This window comes from Gossypium hirsutum, chromosome A03 (genome assembly GCF_007990345.1).
Source record: "Gossypium hirsutum isolate 1008001.06 chromosome A03, Gossypium_hirsutum_v2.1, whole genome shotgun sequence".
NCBI lineage: Eukaryota > Viridiplantae > Streptophyta > Magnoliopsida > Malvales > Malvaceae > Gossypium > Gossypium hirsutum.
In genome coordinates, this window is record NC_053426.1 from 21707949 (window position 1) to 21731522 (window position 23574).

Consider the following 23574-nt stretch of genomic DNA (forward strand, 5'->3'; position numbering starts at 1 on the left):
TTGATGTTGTTCCATGAGATTCATGCATGTTTTTAGTTGTTAGCTTGAGTTCTACCTAGCCCATGGTTTAAATCTTTGCTATGTGATGGAGATGATATTCGGCCATGGGTGTTGTCTTCTTGGTTGGTGTTTGATGTTGTGGTGATGAGGCATGGAGATGAGTTAAGTTTTGGCTAAGGTGGATTTGTGTTGATGTCATTTGCATGCTAAATGTGAAGCTTTGTAATGATACATGTGATGGTGGATTGATGACTCTTGGATTTTCTTTTTAGCATTTTTGAGTTAGACATTAAGTTCTTTGTTTAACCTATGACCAAAATTGAAATGGTATGGTGTCTTGATGCATTCGGCCATGGTAGGAAGTAGAAGAGAAATATGGTTGTTGTTCATGTTATTTGGATGAAAAATGGTAGTAAGGTGAAGTGCAAATGTTAGTATTTAATTACTAGTGTATATATGTGTATTAGCCGAGTTTTGAACTTGAAACAAAATGGTATGTAGTCAATACAAGTAACCATATTTGTAGGAAGTATTAAGCATATAATTGGCCTCAACATAGACATGCATATTCGGCCACATGAGATAGATTGGTGTTGCATATATTCGGTTATAGGCGAGCATAATGATGAATCTATCTTGACTTAGATAATCGGCTCAAGGAGAATTTGTTAAAGTGCTTAGTTAATTGATATTAGGTTAATGATGTGTGTATTCGGTCATAAAGGTGCACATGAGGAAATGTTAGATTAATTGTATTAAATTGTTCAATGTGATTAAAAATGCGTATGACCATTTTGTATTTGAGCTAAAGGTGGCCATATGACCTATCAAACTCCTTGTCATATTCGACCATAAGCTAGCATAATGAGACTTTAATAAGTTAAATTTGTTTGAATTAGCTCAAGAGCTTAGAGGACCAAAGTTGGATAAGGGAAAGGAAAAAGTGATCGAATAGCCGCCGAAATCGTTCGACAACATCCGAGGTAAGTTTTTAAGTAATGGATCTTAGATTATGATTCGATTAGATCATGTTTTAAGTAAATCAAAATCATGCTCTTTGTATGTAACTATTGAGCCGAAAATGATAATGCTTGATAAGTGACTTGTGTTTGAATTCTAGTTATGAAAATGAAATATAGATGTGTCATGATTTATTGATATGTGCATGGATATTCGGATGATAACCGGGCTAAGTCCCGAAGGCATTTGTGCTAGTGACTAATTCTGGGCTAAGCCTGAAGGCATTTGTGCGAGTTACTATCACCGGGCCAAGTCCCGAAGGCATTTGTGTGAGTTACTATATCCGGGCTAAGTCCCGAAGGCATTTGTGCGAGTTACTATAACCGGGCTAAGTCCCGAAGGCATTTGAGCAAGTAGCTATATCCGGCTAAATTCCGAAGGTACTTGGTTTGGGAATGAGCGATCTTGCTGTAATAATTTCAATTAATACGCTCATAAAATCCCAACGATGAGGTACGTTTCGTATATGCATTGGAGTAGTTGATTCCTTTTAAATATTATTCGCTCAGTCAATTAATGAGCCTCCGGCCTTTGGTTAAGTTGATCCCTTATGTGTGAATATGAGGGTTGGAAATGTGAAGTAGGACTGATTTTTGAGAATATGTGTATATGAAATTATCCGTTTAGTTATATGAATGCTATACTTCAGTTGTGCCTAATTTCATTGCTCAAAACTTACTAAGCATTAAATGCTTACTCCGTTCTTTGAATCTCTGTTTTATAGATTTTGGTTCGTCAGCTATCGGACTCGGGATTGTCAAAGTCGAAGTCGTCCACACTATCAAAGCCCTTTTGGTACACTTTTGGTTGAACTCTGAAAATGGCATGTATAGGACTACCCTTGTTGTTGTTGGTCATGTACTCTTTGGTTTTGTATAAAATTTGATAGCCATGCGAAAATGGCTGATATATACTTTGAGCATAGCATTATAATCGTTTTGTATGTTGTTCATTGAGAGGTATGGAAATGTTTGGTAACGATTAGCCATTGGAATGGTTAATCATGATCATTTTGGTGCTTTGTATGACAAATTCTAGTTGATTCATGGAAAACCATGAAATAGGTAAAGTGTACCTTAAAAACAGATGCTGACAGCAGCAGTAGTGTGGATTTGAAAAATCACTAAAAATAGTAGGAACGGAATTAAATAGTGAATAAATTATGTAATCGAACCTTGATGAATCTATTTTCATATGAAAGTAACGAAACGATCATATGAGCCGTATTTTATGAGATGCTTAAGTTTTCGTGAAACAGGGCTAGAGCAATTTCTGGATCCCCTATTCCGACTTTGGAAATTCACTATAAATTAACCAGAGATAATTAGAAGTCATGTCCTATATGTACAGATTCCTTTTCGAGTCTAGTTTCTTTAGAAACAAACGGCATAAGTATTGAAGCCGTGTACAAGGAGATATCTAAGTCGTAATGCATGAAGGTCAGAGTAGTCGAACCCTAAAATAGGGGAGACTTTAACTAATAAACTGTACTAATTGGCTCGACCAAAAATTCTAGAAAAAAAATTTGTAGATGGATATATGAGCCTAGTTTCAGTTAAAATTTATGAAACTGGTTTTTGTGTTTTGGAACTCAAGATATGATTTTTAAGGTGACAGTGACGTAGTTAGCCAGCTTGTCTGGAAATTTTTAAAATGGTCTGTGAAAATAAATGAATTAAGTCTGTTAGCACCTCGTGTTCGACTCCGACAACGGTCTCGGGTACGGGGTGTTACAATTTTATTGGTATCAGAGCTACGGTTTAGTCGATTCTAGGACAACCGTAATACGTCTGGGTCTAGCTATACATGCCATTTTGTGATTATTTGATAGTGTGGTGATTTCTGACAATTGAAAATGTGTTTATTTATAGTAATGGATCCCGATCCCAACCGAGCGGTAGCTGATGATCTTGAGAGTGTAGCGCCTGCTCCCGCACAAGGGACAGCGCCGCCGGACTCTCAACCTATTGCTAGTAATCCGAATGATGAAGCTAGACAAGCTTTTTATAGCGTGATGAATGATTGGTTCAACCAATACATTCGAACTAATACGGCTGTTCCACAACCTCCATTCCCGACTAATACCACCCCCGCACCTACAATACCTCCGGCAACTGACCAAATAATGTCAAATAAGCCCCTAGTTGACAGAATACGAAAACACGGGGCTACTAAATTTAAAGCTACGGACAGCGATGATGCCGAGCAAGCTGAATTTTAGTTGGACAACACTATTCGGGTTTTCGATGAGCTATCTTGCACACCCGATGAGTGCCTAAAGTGTACTATCTCCTTGCTACGTGATTCTGCCTACTATTGGTGGAATACGTTGACTCCTGTTGTGCCCAGAGAGCAAGTAACTTGGGAGTTTTTCCAAACCGAGTTTCGGAAAAAGTATATCAGTAAGAGATACATGGATCAAAAACGGAAGGAATTTCTTAAACTTAAACAAGGTTCTATGTTGGTTACCGATTATGAGCGAAAGTTTGTAAGGCTTAGCCGGTACGCTCGAGAATGCATTTCTTCAGAAGCCGTGATATGTAAACGTTTCGAGGATGGACTGAATGATGATATAAAGCTGTATGTTGGCATTTTGGAAATCCGAGAATTTGTGGTACTTGTCGAGCGAGCTTGCAAAGCCGAGGAGCTCAGTATGGAGAAAAGAAAAGCTGATATGGGAGCAAAGGAGTTTCGTAAGAGGTCTTCGGGGAGGCCCTTTCAACAGTCATCGAAGAAATTTAGAGATGATTTAGGCCGATCTAGAGACACTTCGGGTTTTTCTAGACGAGATCGTGATCGACCCCCTGTGAGTGCACGAGTCACTTCGGTCGCCAGTGTTGAAAATGATCGTCGAAACAGAACGGAGTGTCAGTATATTGGTAAATGGCATTCGGGGAGTTGTAGATTCCATGACCACTCCTGTTACAAGTGCGGATCACCTGACCACTTTATTAAAGATTGCCCGAGATTGTCTGAACAGAACGTAAATCAGAGTGGGAAACCTGGTGCTACTACTCCTCGGGGTAGACCATCTAGAAATATGGGCAATGCTAGTGGCGGTCAGAGAGGATCTAGAGATGCTACAACCAGATCTGAGGCTCGTGCTCCTTCTAGAGCTTACGCTATACGCGCACGCGAGGATGCTTCCTCGCCAGATGTTATTACTGGTACTTTTACTCTCTTTGATACTAATGTGGTTGCTTTGATTGACCCTGGTTCTACTCATTCTTATATATGTGAAACCTTAGCATCCAGTAAGACTCTACCTGTTGAGTCTACTGAGTTTGTAATTCGGGTGTCAAATCCTTTGGGTCGTTACTGCTTGTCGAGAAAGTGTGCAAGAAATGTCCCCTAGTAATCCGAGGTTCCTGTTTTCTGGCCGATTTGATGCTTTTACCGTTTGACGAATTTGATGTTATCCTCGGTATGGATTGGTTGACCGTACATGATGCAATTGTAAATTGCAAAAGAAAAACCATCGATTTAAGGTGTGTAAATAACGAGATAATCCGAGTTGAGTCTACTGACTTGAATAGGTTGCCAGCTGTAATATCATCGATGTTGGCTCAGAAATATGTAAGAAAGGGGTGTGCAGCATACCTTGCGTATGTACTTGATGACAAAGAGTTAGAAAAGAAGCCTGAATCTGTGCTAGTGGTTTGTGAATACCCGGATGTTTTTCTCGAAGAATTACCGGGTTTACCACCTATTCGGGAGGTAGAGTTTGGTATTGAGGTTGTACTTAGGACTACACCGATTTTGATAGCTCCGTATCGTATGGCACCAACCGAGTTAAAAGAGTTGAAGGCTCAGTTGCAAGAGTTGACAGATAGGGGTTTCGCTCGACCAAGTTTCTCACCTTGGGGTGCACCAGTATTGTTTGTGGAAAAGAAGGACGGAACCATGAGGTTGTGCATCGACTATCGTCAGCTGAATAAAGTGACAATAAAGAATAAATATCCGTTACCGCGTATTGATGATTTGTTTGATCAACTAAAGGGAGCTTCGGTGTTTTCAAAGATAGATTTGAGATCGGGTTATTATCAGTTGCGAATTCGAGATTCGAATATACCCAAAACTGCTTTCAGAACGAGATACGGTCACTACGAATTCTTAGTGATGCCGTTTGGGCTCACTAATGCCCCCGCGGTATTTATGGATTTGATGAATCGGATCTTCAGACCGTATTTGGATCGGTTTGTAGTTGTGTTTATCGATGATATTTTGGTCTATTCGAGAAATGAAACCGATCATGCTGAACACCTGGGATTAGTGTTGCAAATTTTACGGGATAAGCAGTTATATGCTAAGTTCAGTAAGTGTGAGTTCTGGTTAAGAGAGGTTAGCTTCTTGGGTCATGTGGTGTCTGCATCCGGTATTCGAGTTGATCCGAACAAAATTTCAGCCATACTTAACTGGAAGCCTCCGAGAAATATTACAGAAGTTTGGAGCTTTTTGGGACTTGCCAGTTACTACAGATGCTTTGTAAAGGGTTTCTCGATGATAGCCACGCCAATGACGAAACTACTTCAGAAAGATGTTAAGTTTGAATGGACAGAAAAGTGTCAGAAAAGTTTCGATCAACTGAAAACTTGTTTGACTGAAGCTCCAGTACTAGTGCAACCCGAATCAGGCAAAGAGTTTTTCATTTATAGTGATGCATCCCTACTTGGGTTGGGTTGCGTATTGATGCAGGAGGGTCGAGTTGTAGCTTATGCGTCGAGACAACTAAAGCCACATGAGAAAAATTATCCGACCCATGATCTTGAAGTAGCTGCCATCGTGTTCGCTTTGAAAATATGGCGACATTACTTATTTGGTGAGAAGTGCCATGTATATTCGGATCACAAAAGTCTCAAATATTTGATGACTCAAAGAGACTTGAATCTGCGACAAAGACGTTGGCTCGAGTTGTTGAAAGATTATGAGCTTGTCGTTGACTATCACCCGGGAAAGGCTAATGTGGTTGCAGATGCCTTAAGTCGTAAATCACTGTTTGCTTTACGAGCGATGAATGTACACTTGTCTGTTCTATCCGACAATGTGTTAGTGGAAGAATTAAAGGCCAAACCATTGTTGATTCATCAAATTCGTGAAGCTGAGAAAGTCGATGATGAACTGGTTGCAAAACAGGCTGAATGTGTTTCGAATTTGGAATCAGAGTTTCAAATTGATGATGACGATTGTTTGAGGTTCAGAAGTCGTTTGTGCGTTCCAAGAAATTCAGAACTTATTTTGATGATTCTGAACGAAGCTCATTGTAGCCGAATGTCAATTCACCCGGGGAGTACGAAAATGTACAACGATCTGAGACGTCAGTTTTGGTAGCATGGTATGAAACGAGACATTTCCAATTTTGTTTCGAAGTGCTTAGTATGTCAGCAAGTGAAGGCGGAACATCAAGTGCCTACGGGTTTACTTCAGCCGATCATGATACCTGAATGGAAATGGGATCGAGTCACGATGGATTTTGTATCTGGGTTGCCAGTGTCGGCAAGTAAGAAAGATGCGATTTGGGTTGTTGTTGATAGACTGACTAAGTCGGCTCACTTTATCCCCGTACGCACGGATTTTTCATTGGATAAACTAGCTGAATTGTATGTTTCTCAAATTGTGAGATTACACGGGGTACCTATTTCTATTGTGTCGGATAGAGATCAGAGATTCACCTCACGATTTTGGAAGAAATTGCAAGAAACTTTGGGTACCAAGTTGCATTTTAGCACCGCTTTTCACCCCCAAACCGATGGTCAATCCGAGCAGATAATTCAGATACTTGAGGATATGTTGAGATGTTGCATCCTCGAGTTTAGTGGTTCATGGGAGCGGTATTTACCTTTGATTGAATTCGCTTACAACAATAGTTTTCAATCAAGTATTAAGATGGCACCTTACAAGGCTTTGTACGGTCGTAAATACCGTACACCATTGTTTTGGACCGAGCTCGGTGAAAGTAAAATTTTCGGAGTTGATTTGATTAAAGATGCTGAACAGAAAGTAAAATTAATCCGTGAAAGTCTGAAGGCAGCCACAGATCGTCAGAAGTCGTACGCGGATTTGAAACGAAAAGACATTAAGTATCAGGTGGGAGACAAAGTGTTTCTTAAAGTTTCACATTGGAAAAAGATACTCAGATTTGGCCGTAAGGGCAAATTGAGTTCGAGATTCATTGGGCCGTATGAAATCTCCAAACGAGTTGGTCCAGTTGCATATAGGTTGCTTTTACCCCCTGAACTTGAAAGGATCCACAACGTTTTTCATGTTTCGATGCTTCGACGTTACAGATCTGATCCTTCGCACATAATAAGTCCCTCTGAGGTTGAAATTCAAGCCGATATGAGTTATGAAGAAGAACCAATTCGTATCCTAGCTCGTGAAGTGAAAGAGTTGCGAAACAAAAAGGTTCCTTTAGTAAAAGTGTTATGGCTCAAACACGGGATGGAAGAAGCTACTTGGGAACCCGAGAACTCTATGAAGGAAGCATACCCAAACCTATTTACCGGTAAGATTTTCGGGGACGAAAATTTCTTAAGTGGGGGAGAGTTGTGACAGCCCTAAAGTGACCCTAGTCGGAAAGTGGTTTCGGGACCGTTAAACCGAGTCACCAAATTATTTGAATATGATAATTAGTCTAAAATATGTGAATATGAATGTGTGAAAGTTTTAAGCTTCGATTTAGTTAATTGCATGTGAATTTAGTTAATAGGACTTATGTGTGACACTTTTGAAATGTGATAGGTTAATCTATAAGGATCTATTAGTGCATGTAATAAAAAGGGTGGACTTGCATGTCAACTTCCCCACTTAATTGGTAGTGGCCGGCCATGACAATGAGGGTGGACAAAATGTGATGGGTAAAACATGTCATAAACATGTTATGTTAGTGTTTTATGGGAGGAATGATAAAATAAGGAGCATGGGTAATAAAGTAATAGTGGTTAGTAAGAGGAGAAAGAGAAAAAGAAAAAAATGAGCTAGGCTACTCCTCCATTGCCGTGACTTGAGGAAGGAAGAAGAAGAGGATTTTCTTGCTTCATGTTCGGTTGGTTGGTGTTTAGGAGGAGGTATGTTTGATGTTGTTCCATGAGATTCATGCATGTTTTTAGTTGTTAGCTTGAGTTCTACCTAGCCCATGGTTTAAATCTTTGCTATGTGATGGAGATGATATTCGGCCATGGGTGTTGTCTTCTTGGTTGGTGTTTGATGTTGTGGTGATGAGGCATGGAGATGAGTTAAGTTTCGGCTAAGGTGGATTTGTGTTGATGTCATTTGCATGCTAAATGTGAAGCTTTGTAATGATACATGTGATGGTGGATTGATGACTCTTGGATTTTCTTTTTAGCATTTTTGAGTTAGACATTAAGTTCTTTGTTTAACCTATGACCAAAATTGAAATGGTATGGTGTCTTGATGCATTCGGCCATGGTAGGAAGTAGAAGAGAAATATGGTTGTTGTTCATGTTATTTGGATGAAAATGGTAGTAAGGTGAAGTGCAAATGTTAGTATTTGATTACTAGTGTATATATGTGTATTAGCCGAGTTTTGAACTTGAAACAAAATTGTATGTAGTCAATACAAGTAACCATATTTGTAGGAAGTATTAAGCATATAATTGGCCTCAACATAGACATGCATATTCGGCCACATGAGATAGATTGGTGTTGCATGTATTCGGTTATAGGCGAGCATAATTATGAATCTATCTTGACTTAGATAATCGGCTCAAGGAGAATTTGTTAAAGTGCTTAGTTAATTGATATTAGGTTAATGATGTGTGTATTCGGTCATAAAGGTGCACATGAGGAAATGTTAGATTAATTGTATTAAATTGCTCAATGTGATTAAAAATGCGTATGACCATTTTGTATTTGAGCTAAAGGTGGCCATATGACCTATCAAACTCCTTGTCGTATTCGGCCATAAGCTAGCATAATGAGACTTTAATAAGTTAAATTTGTTTGAATTAGCTCAAGAGCTTAGAGGACCAAAGTTGGATAAGGGAAAGGAAAAAGTGATCGAATAGCCGCCGAAATCATTCGACAACATCCGAGGTAAGTTTTTGAGTAATGGATCTTAGATTATGATTCGATTAGATCATGTTTTAAGTAAATCAAAATCATGCTCTTTGTATGTAACTATTGAGCCGAAAATGATAATGCTTGATAAGTGACTTGTGTTTGAATTCTAGTTATGAAAATGAAATATAGATGTGTCATGATTTATTGATATGTGCATGGATATTCGGATGATAACCGGGCTTAGTCCTGAAGGCATTTGTGCTAGTGACTAATTCCGGGCTAAGCCCGAAGGCATTTGTGCGAGTTACTATAACCGGGCTAAGTCCCGAAGGCATTTGTGCGAGTTACTCTATCCGGGTTAAGTCCCGAAGGCATTTGTGCGAGTTACTATAACCGGGCTAAGTCCCGAAGGCATTTGAGCAAGTAGCTATATCCGGCTAAATTCCGAAGGTACTTGGTTTGGGAATGAGCGATCTTGCTATGATAATTTCAATTAATACGCTCTTAAAATCCCAACGATGAGGTACGTTTCGTATATGCATTGGAGTAGTTGATTCCTTTTAAATATTATTCGCTCAGTCAATTAATGAGCTTCCGGCCTTTGGTTAAGTTGATCCCTTATGTGTGAATATGAGGGTTGGAATTGTGAAGTAGGACTGATTTTTGAGAATATGTGTATATGAAATTATCCGTTTAGTTATATGAATGCTATACTTCAGTTGTGCCTAATTTAATTGCGCAAAACTTACTAAGCATTAAATGCTTACTCCGTTCTTTGAATCTCTATTTTATAGATTTTGGTTCGTCAGCTATCGGACTCGGGATTGTCGAAGTCGAAGTCATCCACACTATCAAAGCCCTTTTGGTACACTTTTGGTTGAACTCTGAAAATGGCATGTATAGGACTACCCTTGTTGTTGTTGGTCATGTACCCTTTGGTTTTGTATAAATTTGGATAGCCATGCGAAAATGGCTTATATATACTTTGAGCATAGCATTATAATCGTTTTGTATGTTGTTCATTGAGAGGTATGGAAATGTTTGGTAACGATTAGCCATTGGAATGGTTAATCATGATCATTTTGGTGCTTTGTATGACAAATTCTAGTTGATTCATGGAAAACCATGAAATAGGTAAAGTGTACCTTAAAAACAGATGCTGACAGCAGCAGTGGTGTGGATTTGAAACATCACTAAAAATAGTAGGAATGGAATTAAATAGTGAATAAATTATTTAATCGAACCTTGATGAATCTATTTTCATATGAAAGGAACGAAACGATCATATGAGCAGTATTTTATGAGATGCTTAAGTTTTCGTGAAACAGGGCCAGAGCAATTTCTGGATCCCCTATTCCGACTTTGGAAATTCACTGTAAATTAACTAGAGATAATTGGAAGTCATGCCCTATGTGTACAGATTCCTTTTTGAGTCTAGTTTCTTTAGAAACAAACGGCATAAGTATTGAATCCCTGTACAAGGAGATATCTAGGTCGTAATGCATGAAGGTCAGAGTAGTCGAACCCTGAAATAGGGGAGACTTTAACTAATAAACCGTACTAATTGGCTCGACCAAAAATTCTAGAAAAACAATTTGTAGATGGATATATGAGTCTAGTTTCAGGTAAAATTTACGAAACTGGTTTTCGAGTTTTGGAACTCAAGATATGATTTTTAAGGTGACAGTGACGCAGTTAGCCAGCTTGTCTGGAAATTTTTAAAATGGTCTGTGAAAATAAATGAATTAATTCTGTTAGCACCTCGTGTTCGACTCCGGCAACGGTCTCGGGTATGGGGTGTTACAATTTTATTGGTATCAGAGCTACGGTTTAGTCGATTCTAGGACAACCGTAATACGTTTGGGTCTAGCTATACATGCCATTATGTGATTATTTGATAGTGTGATGATTTCTGACAATTGAAAATGTGTTTATTTATAGTAATGGATCCCGATCCCAACCGAGCGGTAGCTGATGATCTTGAGAGTGTAGCACCTGCTCCCGCATAAGGGACAGCACCGCCGGACTCTCAACCTATTGCTAGTAATCCGAATGATGAAGCTAGACAAGCTTTTTATAGCGTGATGAATGATTGGTTCAACCAATACATTCGAACTAATACGGCTGTTCCAAAACCTCCATTCCCGATTAATACCACCCCCGCACCTACAATACCTCCGGCAACTGACCAAATAAGGTCAAATAAGCTCCCAGTTGAAAGAATCCGAAAACACGGGGCTACTGAATTTAAAGCTACGGACAGCGATGATGCCGAGCAAGCTGAATTTTGGTTGGACAACACTATTCGGGTACTCGATGAGCTATCTCGCACACCCGATGAGTGCCTAAAGTGTACTATCTCCTTGCTACGTGATTCTGCCTACTATTGGTGGAATACGTTGACTTCTGTTGTGCCCAGAGAGCAAGTAACTTGGGAGTTTTTCCAAACCGAGTTTCGGAAAAAGTATATCAGTCAGAGATTCATAGATCAAAAACGGAAGGAATTTCTTGAACTTAAACAAGGTTCCATGTCAGTTACCGATTATGAGCGAAAGTTTGTAAGGCTTAGCCGGTACGCTCGAGAATGCATTTCTTCAGAAGCCGTGATGTGTAAACGTTTCGAGGATGGACTGAATGATGATATAAAGCTATATCTTGGCATTTTGGAAATCCGAGAATTTGTGGTACTTGTCGAGCGAGCTTGCAAAGTCGAGGAGCTCAGTATGGAGAAAAGAAAAGCTGATATGGGAGCAAAGGAGTTTCGTAAGAGGTCTTCGGGGAGGCCCTTTCAACAGTCATCGAAGAAATTTAGAGATGATTTAGGCCGATCTAGAGACACTTCGGGTTTTTCTAGACGAGATCGTGATCGACCCCCTGTGAGTGCACGAGTCACTTCGGTCGCCAGTGCTGGAAATGATCGTCGAGAGAGAACAGAGTGTCAGTATTGTGGTAAATGGCATTCGGGGAGTTGTAGATTCCATGACCGCTCCTGTTACAAGTGCGGATCAGCTGACCACTTTATTAAAGATTGCCCGAGATTGTCTGAACAGAACGTAAATCAGAGTGGGAAACTTGGTGCTACTACTGCTCGGGGTAGACCATCTAGAAATACGGGCAATGCTAGTGGTGGTCAGAGAGGATCTAGAGATGCTACAACCAGATCTGAGGCTCGTGCTCCTGCTAGAGCTTACGCTATACGCACACGCGAGGATGCTTCCTCGCCAGATGTTATTACTGGTACTTTTACTCTCTTTGATACTAATGTGATTGCTTTGATTGACCCTGGTTCTACTCATTCTTATATATGTTAAACCTTAGCATCCAGTAAGACTCTACCTGTTGAGTCTACTGAGTTTGTAATTCGGGTGTCAAATCCTTTGGGTCGTTACGTGCTTGTCGAGAAAGTGTGCAAGAAATGTCCCCTAGTAATCCGAGGTTCCTGTTTTCCGGCCGATTTGATGCTTTTACCGTTTGACGAATTTGATGTTATCCTCGGTATGGATTGGTTGACCGTACATGATGCAATTGTAAATTGCAAAAGAAAAACCATCGATTTAAGGTGAGTAAATAACGAGATAATCCGAGTTGAGTCTACTGACTTGAATAGGTTGCCAGCTGTAATATCATCGATGTTGGCTCAGAAATATGTAAGAAAGGGGTGTGAAGCATACCTTGCGTATGTACTTGATGACAAAGAGTTAGAAAAGAAGCCTGAATCTGTGCCAGTGGTTTGTGAATACCCGGATGTTTTTCCTGAAGAATTATCGGGTTTACCACCTGTTCGGGAGGTAGAGTTTGGTATTGAGCTTGTACTTGGGACTACACCGATTTCGATAGCTCCGTATCGTATGGCACCAACCGAGTTAAAAGAGTTGAAGGCTCAGATACAAGAGTTGACGGATAGGGGTTTCGCTCGACCAAGTTTCTCACCTTGGGGTGCACCAGTATTGTTTGTGGAAAAGAAGGACAGAACCATGAGGTTGTGCATCGACTATCGCCAGCTGAATAAAGTGACAATAAAGAATAAATATCCGTTACCGCGTATTGATGATTTGTTTGATCAACTAAAGGGAGCCTCGGTGTTTTCAAAGATAGATTTGAGATCAGGTTATTATCAGTTGCGAATTCGAGATTCGGATATACCCAAAACTGCTTTCAGAACGATATACGGTCACTACGAATTCTTAATGATGCCGTTTGGGCTCACTAATGCCCCCGCGGTATTTATGGATTTGATGAATCGGATCTTCAGACCGTATTTAGATCGGTTTGTAGTTGTGTTTATTGATGATAGTTTGGTCTATTCGAGAAATGAAACCGATCATGCTGAACACCTGGGATTAGTGTTGCAAATTTTACGGGATAAGCAATTATATGCTAAGTTCAGTAAGTGTGAGTTCTGGTTAAGAGAGGTTAGCTTCTTGGGTCATGTGGTGTCTGCATCGGGTATTCGAGTTGATCCGAACAAAATTTCGGCCATACTTAACTGGAAGCCTCCGAGAAATATTATTGAAGTTCGAAGCTTTTTGGGACTTGCCAGTTACTGCAGACGCTTTGTAAAGGGTTTCTCGATGATAGCCACACCAATGACGAAACTACTTCAGAAAGATGTTGTAACACCCCTATCCCGTGACCGTCGCCGGAATAGGTAAGGGGCATTACCGGGCTTGTAACTCATGTCAGAACCGTAAAATTTTGAGCTTTTTCTTGAAATAAAGGTCATTCATTTAGATAAGTACTAAGCACGGCCAGGGATAAAATTTAAACTTCTCTAAGTAAATTTCAAAAGATGCCATTTTCGCATGGCTTATATACATTAACCAAAATATTCTTCCGCCACTAGTCTATTTTATACATTGCATAAGATAATCCAAAACATAGTAGTACCAAACAGTGGATAGTGATAGTGTGACTAGTTGCTGACGATCCCCGAGCCTGTAGCTTCGCAATGAGATCTATAAAACAGAGGAAACAGAGTAAACGGAGTAAGCATTACAATGCTTAGTAAGTTTTAAGCAGTGTCAACAGATAACAATCAAATTATAACATAGTTGTTCGTATTTTTATTTCACTCTTCCTTCGGGCATACCATCCCTTTACCGAATATGCACATCTCATCATATACAATAGGCAGATAAACTTTCACATAAAAGTGAGCTCATGTGACATAGATATATCGTATGATTCCACATAACCTCTCACACTGATCCGATGTCACATAATCATAAGAATAGTCTCATAGATTGCTCTCGTATGCATCACATAACTACCTTATGATTTAGTGCAAATCAAGCTCACATATAAACTTGGAGTACATACCTGTTTAACCTTTCGCATTGAATATATTTATAAGCAATTCTTATTACGAAGTCTTACCCGGACATAATCTCCACACCAAGTTATCGGGTCTTACCCGGACAAAATCCCCACACGTAGTCATCGGGTCTTTAGAGCTCGGATATAGTACGAGCACGAAGCTTACGGACATTAATCAGTGATAATATTCTCGCATAAAGCCTGCGGGGTTTTAACCCGGATATAGTACTGACACAAATGCCCTTCGGGACTTATCACATTTATACACTTTCACATCCATCACGTTGGCCACTCGGCCCTGTCACATATATACACTTTCACATTCATCACATCGGCCATTAGGCCTTATCACATATATACACTTTCACATTCATCACATCGGCCATTAGGCCTTATCACATATATACACTTTCACATTCATCACATCGGCCATTAGGCCTTATCACATATATATACACTTTCACATTCATCACATCGGCCATTAGGCCCTATCACATATATATACACTTTCACATTCATCACATCGGCCATTAGGCCTTATCACAAATATACACTTTCACATTCATCACATCGGCCATTAGGCCTTATCACATATATACACTTTCACATTCATCACATCGGCCATTAGGCCTTATCACATATATATACACTTTCACATTCATCACATCGGCCATTAGGCCTATCACATATATATACACTTTCACATTCATCACATCGGCCATTAGGCCTTATCACATATATACACTTTCACATTCATCACATCGGCCATTAGGCCTTATCACATATATACACTTTCACATTCATCACATCGGCCATTAGGCCCTATCACATATATATACACTTTCACATTCATCACATCGGCCATTAGGCCTTATCACATATATACACTTTCACATTCATCACATCGGTCATTACGCCATACTATCATTTCATATTCGAATACTAATAAACTTACAATATCACGATTTAGAATTCAAGTATGGGTTTAATCAATAGCTTATGAGCAACTAAAACAAGTTTATCAAGGTTCACAACATAATCTCAAATTCAGCACAAGCTGTTTTTCCTGAGCAATAGTCACTAAATTATTTATAAATGGAGCTACAAAACTCCAAATCACTTTCCGTTAATTTTTCCTGAATATAGACTCGTATATCTTCCATCCATAAAATTTCCAGAATTTTAGGTTTGGCCAATCAATACCAGATTTTTCTTAAAGTTTCCCCTGTTTCACTGTTTGACTAATCTGACCACTCTTCACTACAAATCAAATTTCTCATTTTACAGAATTTAAAATGTGTTGTATTTGATTTCATTTTAAACTAGACTCATTAAGGAGTCTAAGAATATAAATTTTATCTTATAACCATTTTTGTACAATTTATAATGATTTTCTAAAAACAGAACAGGGGATTTCGGAGTCATTCTGACACCGTCTCACACAACTTTAAATATCTCATTATCGGAAATTCCTTTGCTTACACGGTTTCTTTTATAAGAAACTAGACCCATTAAGCTTTAATTTCATGTCTCATTAAGCCTCTAATTCAAGTCCATAAATTTATGGTGATTTTCTAAAGTCACGTTACTGCTGCTGTCCGAAGCAGACTATTTCAAATTACCCTTAAATTCCCAAGCTCAAACACTTAAGAACTTACCATTTGAGCTTAGAACATATCATGGCCACATCATATCTTATTAAATCAACTCATCATGTCCTATTATAATTGAATTTACTCAACGTTTAAACACTTAAAACTTACCTCGGATGTGGTCGAACAATTTCGGCAGCTATTCGATCACTTTTTCCCTTCCCTTATCCAACTTTGGTCCTCTAAGCTCTTGAGCTTAATTTAACAAATAAATTGATTTAATCATTTGAGCATCAAAAGAGGAACTCAAGGTACTTAGCCCATATATACATACATTAGACATTAAAGTCACATACATATGAAATCATAAATCAATTCAACATATTAGCCCACACTCTCTTTTAGCCGATTGTCTAAGCCAAGATAAAAGCATCAATATGCTTGCCTCTAGCCGAATACATGCAACACCAATCTTCTTCCTATGGCCGAATATGCATATCTATGTTGAGGCCGATTATATGCTTAATACTTCCTACAAGTATAGTTACTTGTATTGCTTATATATCATTTTGTTTCAAGTTCAAAACTCGGCTAATACGCATATATACACTAGTAATCAAATACTAACATTTTGCACTTCACCTTACTACCATTTTACATCTACTTTCTACCATGGCCGAATGCATCAAGACACCATACCATTCAAATTTGGACATGGGTTACACAATGAACTTAATGTCTAACTCAAAAATGCCAAAAAGAGAATCCAAGAGTCATCAATCACCATCACATGTATCATTACAAAGCTTTACACTTAGCATGCAAATGACATCAACACAAATCCACCTTAGCCGAAACTTAACTCATCTTCATGCCTCATCACCACAACATCAAACATCAACCAAGAAGACAACACCCATGGCCGAATATCATCTCCATCTCATAGCAAAGATTTAAACCATGGGCTAGGTAGAACTCAAACTAACAACTAAAAACATGCATGAATCTCAAGGACAACATCAAACATACCTTAGTCTAGCAAACCACCATAGCTGATTTTCTCAAGCTCTTCCCCTTCCTTTCTTTCCTCTATTCGGCCAAAGATGTTCAAGAATGAACACTTTTTTTTTGTTTTCTTTCTTCAATTCACGGCAAAGGGGGGGGGAACATGGATGAGACAATTTTTTCATCATCATTTACCTTTCCATTATTATTTTATTACCCATACTCCTTATTTTATTTTATTGTTTCCTCCCATGATGCACCAACACAACATGTCTATGACATGTTTTGCCCATCACCCTTTGTCCATCCTAATGTCATGGCCGGCCACTACTAGATGGGGGGAAAAAATTGAAATGTAAGTCCCCCCTTTTTCAACATGCACTAATAGGTCCTTATGTTTTGATCTATCACATTTCAAAAATGTCACACATAAGTCCTATTGACTAAATTCACATGAAATTTACTAAATCGAAGCTTAAAATTTTCACACATTTATTTTAGACAATGAATATCATATTCAAATAATTTGGTGACTCGGTTTAGCGGTCCCGAAACCGCTTTCCGACTAGGGTCAAATTAGGGGTGTCACAGATGTTAAGTTTGAATGGACAGAAAAGTGTCAGAAAAGTTTCGATCAACTGAAAACTTGTTTGACTGAAGCTCCAGTACTAGTGCAGCCCGAATCAGGCAAAGAGTTTGTCATTTATAGTGATGCATCCCTACTTGGGTTGGGATGCGTATTGATGCAAGAGGGTCGAGTTGTAGCTTATGCGTCGAGACAACTGAAGCCACATGAGAAAAATTATCCGACCCATGATCTTGAAGTAGCTGCCATCGTGTTCGCTTTGAAAATATGGCGACATTACTTATTTGGTGAGAAGTGCCATGTATATTCGGATCACAAAAGTCTCAAATATTTGATGACTCAAAGAGACTTTAATCTGCGACAATGACGTTGGCTCGAGTTGTTGAAAGATTATGAGCTTGTCGTTGACTATCACCCGGGAAAGGCTAATGTGGTTGCGGATGCCTTAAGTCGTAAATCACTGTTTGCTTTACGAGCGATGAATGTACACTTGTCTGTTCTATCCGACAATGTGTTAGTGGCAGAATTAAAGGCCAAACCATTGTTGATTCATCAAATTCGTGAAGCTCAGAAAGTCGATGATGAACTGGTTGCAAAACAGGCTGAATGTGTTTCGAATATGGAATCAGAGTTTCAAATTGATGATGACGATTGTTTGAGGTTCAGAATTCGTTTGTGCGTTCCAAGAAATTCAGAACTTATTTCGATGATTCTGAACGAAGCTCATTGTAGCCGAATGTCAATTCACCCGGGGAGTACGAAAATGTACAACGATCTGAGACGTCAGTTTTGGTAGCATGGTATGAAACGAGACATTTCCGATTTTGTTTCGAAGTGCTTAGTATGTCAGCAAGTGAAGGCGGAACATCAAGTGCCTACGGGTTTACTTCAGCCGATCATGATACCTGAATGGAAATGGGATCGAGTCACGATGGATTTTGTATCTGGGTTGCCAGTGTCGGCAAGTAAGAAAGATGCGATTTGGGTTGTTGTTGATAGACTGACTAAGTCGGCTCACTTTATCCCCGTACGCATGGATTTTTCATTGGATAAACTAGCTGAATTGTATGTTTCTTAGATTGTGAGATTACACGGGGTACCTATTTCTATTGTGTCGGATAGAGATCCGAGATTCACCTCACGATTTTGGAAGAAATTGCAAGAAGCTTTGGGTACCAAGTTGCATTTTAGCACCGCTTTTCACCCCCAAACCGATGGTCAATCCGAGCGGATAATTCAGATACTTGAGGATATGTTGAGATGTTGCATCCTCAAGTTTAGTGGTTCATGGGAGCGGTATTTACCTTTGATTGAATTCGCTTACAACAATAGTTTTCAATCAAGTATTAAGATGACACCTTACGAGGCTTTGTACGGTCGTAAATACCGTACACCATTGTTTTGGACCGAGCTCGGTGAAAGTAAAATTTTCGGAGTTGATTTGATTAAAGATGCTGAACAGAAAGTAAAATTAATCCATGAAAGTCTGAAGGCAGCCACAGATCGTCAGAAGTCGTACGCGGATTTGAAACGAAAAGACATTAAGTATCAGGTGGGAGACAAAGTGTTTCTTAAAGTTTCACCTTGGAAAAAGATACTCAGATTTGGCCGTAAGGGCAAATTGAGTTCGAATTCATTGGGCCGTATGAAATCTCCGAACGAGTTGGTCCAATTGCATATAGGTTGCTTTTACCCCCTGAACTTGAAAGGATCCACAATGTTTTTCATGTTTCGATGCTTCGACGTTACAGATCTGATCCTTCGCACATAATAAGTCCCTCCGAGGTTGAAATTCAAGCCGATATGAATTATGAAGAAGAACCAATTCGTATCCTAGCTCGTGAAGTGAAAGAGTTACGAAACAAAAAGGTTCCTTTAGTAAAAGTGTTATGGCTCAAACACGGGATGGAAGAAGCTACTTGGGAACCCGAGAACTCTATGAAAGAAGGATACCCAAACCTATTTACCGGTAAGATTTTCGGGGACGAAAATTTCTTAAGTGGGGGAGAGTTGTGACAGCCCTAAAGTGACCCTAGTCGGAAAGTGGTTTCGGGACCGCTAAACCGAGTCACCAAATTATTTGAATATGATAATTATTGTCTAAAATATGTGAATATGAATGTGTGAAAGTTTTAAGCTTCGATTTAGTTAATTGCATGTGAATTTAGTTAATAGGACTTATGTGTGACACTTTTGAAATGTGATAGGTTAATCTATAAGGATCTATTAGTGCATGTAAAAAAAGGGTGGACTTGCATGTCAATTTCCCCACTTAATTGGTAGTGGCCGGCCATGACAATGAGGTGGACAAAATGTGATGGGTAAAACATGTCATAAACATGTTATGTTAGTGTTTTATGGAGGAATGATAAAATAAGGAGCATGGGTAATAAAATAATAGTGGTTAGTAGGAGGAGAAAGAGAAAAGAAAAAAAAATGAGCTAGGGTACTCCTCCATTGCAGTGACTTGAGGAAGGAAGAAGAAGAGGATTTCTTGCTTCATGTTCGGTTGGTTGGTCTTTAGGAGGAGGTATGTTTGATGTTGTTCCATGAGATTCATGCATGTTTTTAGTTGTTAGCTTGAGTTCTACCTAGCCCATGGTTTAAATCTTTGCTATGTGATGGAGATGATATTCGGCCATGGGTGTTGTCTTCTTGGTTGGTGTTTGATGTTGTGGTGATGAGGCATGGAGATGAGTTAAGTTTCAGCTAAGGTGGATTTGTGTTGATGTCATTTGCATGCTAAATGTGAAGCTTTGTAATGATACATGTGATGGTGGATTGATGACTCTTGGATTTTCTTTTTAGCATTTTTGAGTTAGACATTAAGTTCTTTGTTTAACCCATGACCAAAATTGAAATGGTATGGTGTATTGATGCATTCGGCCATGGTAGGAAGTAGAAGAGAAATATGGTTGTTGTTCATGTTATTTGGATGAAAAATGGTAGTAAGGTGAAGTGCAAATGTTAGTATTTGATTACTAGTATATATATGTGTATTAGCCGAGTTTTGAACTTGAAACAAAATGGTATGTAGTCAATACAAGTAACCATATTTGTAGGAAGTATTAAGCATATAATTGGCCTCAACATAGACATGCATATTCGGCCACATGAGATAGATTGGTGTTGCATGTATTCGGTTATAGGCGAGCATAATGATGAATCTATCTTGACTTAGATAATCGGCTCAAGGAGAATTTGTTAAAGTGCTTAGTTAATTGATATTAGGTTAATGATGTGTGTATTCGGTCATAAAGGTGCACATGAGGAAATGTTAGATTAATTGTATTAAATTGCTCAATGTGATTAAAAATGCGTATGACCATTTTGTATTTGAGCTAAAGGTGGCCATATGACCTATCAAACTCCTTGTCATATTCGGCCATAAGCTAGCATAATGAGACTTTAATAAGTTAAATTTTTTTGAATTAGCTCAAGAGCTTAGAGGACCAAAGTTGGATAAGGGAAAGGAAAAAGTGATCGAATAGCCGCCGAAATCGTTCGACAACATCCGAGGTAAGTTTTTGAGTAATGGATCTTACATTATGATTCGATTAGATCATGTTTTAAGTAAATCAAAATCATTCTCTTTGTATGTAACTATTGAGCCGAAAATGATAATGCTTGATAAGTGACTTGTGTTTGAATTCTAGTTATGAAAATGAAATATAGATGTGTCATGATTTATTCATATGTGCATGGATATTCGGATGATAACCGGGCTAAGTCCTGAAGGCATTTGTGCTAGTGACTAATTTCGGGCTAAGCCCGAAGGCATTTGTGCGAGTTACTATAACCGAGCTAAGTCCCGAAGGCATTTGTGCGAGTTACTATAACCGGGCTAAGTCCCGAAGGCATTTGAGCAAGTAGCTATATCCGGCTAAATTCCGAAGGTACTTGGTTTGGGAATGAGCGATCTTACTGTAATAATTTCAATTAATACGCTCGTAAAATCCCAACGATGAGGTACGTTTCGTATATGCATTGGAGTAGTTGATTCCTTTTAAATATTATTCGCTCAGTCAATTAATGAGCTTCCGGCCTTTGGTTAAGTTGATCCCTTATGTGTGAATATGAGGGTTGGAAATGTGAAGTAGGACTGATTTTTGAGAATATGTGTATATGAAATTATCCGTTTAGTTATATGAATGCTATACTTCAGTTGTGCCTAATTTCATTGCTCAAAACTTACTAAGCATTAAATGCTTACTCCGTTCTTTGAATCTCTGTTTTATAGATTTTGGTTCGTCAGCTATCGGACTCGGGATTGTCGAAGTCAAAGTCATCCACACTATCAAAGCCCTTTTGGTACACTTTTGGTTGAACTCTGAAAATGGCATGTATAGGACTACCCTTGTTGTTGTTGGTCATGTACCCTTTGGTTTTGTATAAATTTGGATAGCCATGCGAAAATGGCTTATATATACTTTGAGCATAGCATTATAATCATTTTGTATGTTGTTCATTGAGAGGTATGGAAATGTTTGGTAACGATTAGCCATTGGAATGGTTAATCATGATCATTTTGGTGCTTTTTATGACAAATTCTAGTTGATTCATGGAAAACCATGAAATAGGTAAAGTGTACCTTAAAAACAGATGCTGACAGCAGCAGTGGTGTGGATTTGAAAAATCACTAAAAATATAGGAATGGAATTAAATAGTGACTAAATTATGTAATCGAACCTTGATGAATCTATTTTCATATGAAAGTAACGAAACGATCATATGAGCTGTATTTTATGAGATGCTTAAGTTTTCGTGAAACAGGGCCAGGGCGATTTCTGGATCCCCTATTCCGACTTTGGAAATTCACTATAAATTAACCAGAAATAATTAGAAGTCATGCCCTATGTGTACAGATTCCTTTTCGAGTCTAGTTTCTTTAAAAACAAACGGCATAAGTATTGAAGCCGTGTACAAGGAGATATCTAAGTCGTAATGCATGAAGGTCAGAGTAGTCGAACCCTGAAATAGGGGAGACTTTAACTAATAAACTGTACTAATTGGCTCAACCAAAAATTCTAGAAAAAAAAATTGTAGATGGATATATGAGTCTAGTTTCAGGTAAAATTTACGAAACTGGTTTTCGAGTTTTGGAACTCAAGATATGATTTTTAAGGTGACAGTGACGGAGTTAGCCAGCTTGTCTGGAAATTTTTAAAATGGTCTGTGAAAATAAATGAATTAAGTCTGTTAGCACCTCGTGTTCGACTCCGGCAACGGTCTCGGGTACGGGGTGTTACAATTTTATTGGTATCAAAGCTACGGTTTAGTCTATTCTAGGACTACCGTAATACGTTTGGGTCTAGCTATACATGCCATTATGTGATTATTTGATAGTGTGGTGATTTCTGACAATTGAAAATGTGTTTATTTATAGTAATGGATCCCGATCCCAACCGAGCGGTAGCTGATGATCTTGAGAGTGTAGCGCCTGCTCTCGCACAAGGGACAGCGCCGCCGGACTCTCAACCTATTGCTAGTAATCCGAATGATGAAGCTAGACAAGCTTTTTATAGCGTGATGAATGATTGGTTCAACCAATACATTCGAACTAGTACGGCTGTTCCACTACCTCCATTCCCGACTAATACCACCCCTGCACCTACAATACCTCCGGCAACTGACCAAATAAGGTCAAATAAGCCCCCAGTTGACAGAATCCGAAAACACGGGGCTACTGAATTTAAAGCTACGGACAGTGATGATGCCGAGCAAGCTGAATTTTGGTTGGACAACACTATTCGGGTACTCGACGAGCTATTTTGCACACCCGATGAGTGCCTAAAGTGTACTATCTCCTTGCTACGTGATTCTGCCTACTATTGGTGGAATACGTTGACTTCTGTTGTGCCCAGAGAGAAAGTAACTTGGGAGTTTTTCCAAACTGAGTTTCAGAAAAAGTATATCAGCCAGAGATTCATGGATCAAAAACGGAAGGAATTTCTTGAACTTAAACAAGGTTCCATGTCGGTTACCGATTATGAACGAAAGTTTGTAAGGCTTAGCCGGTACGCTCGAGAATGCATT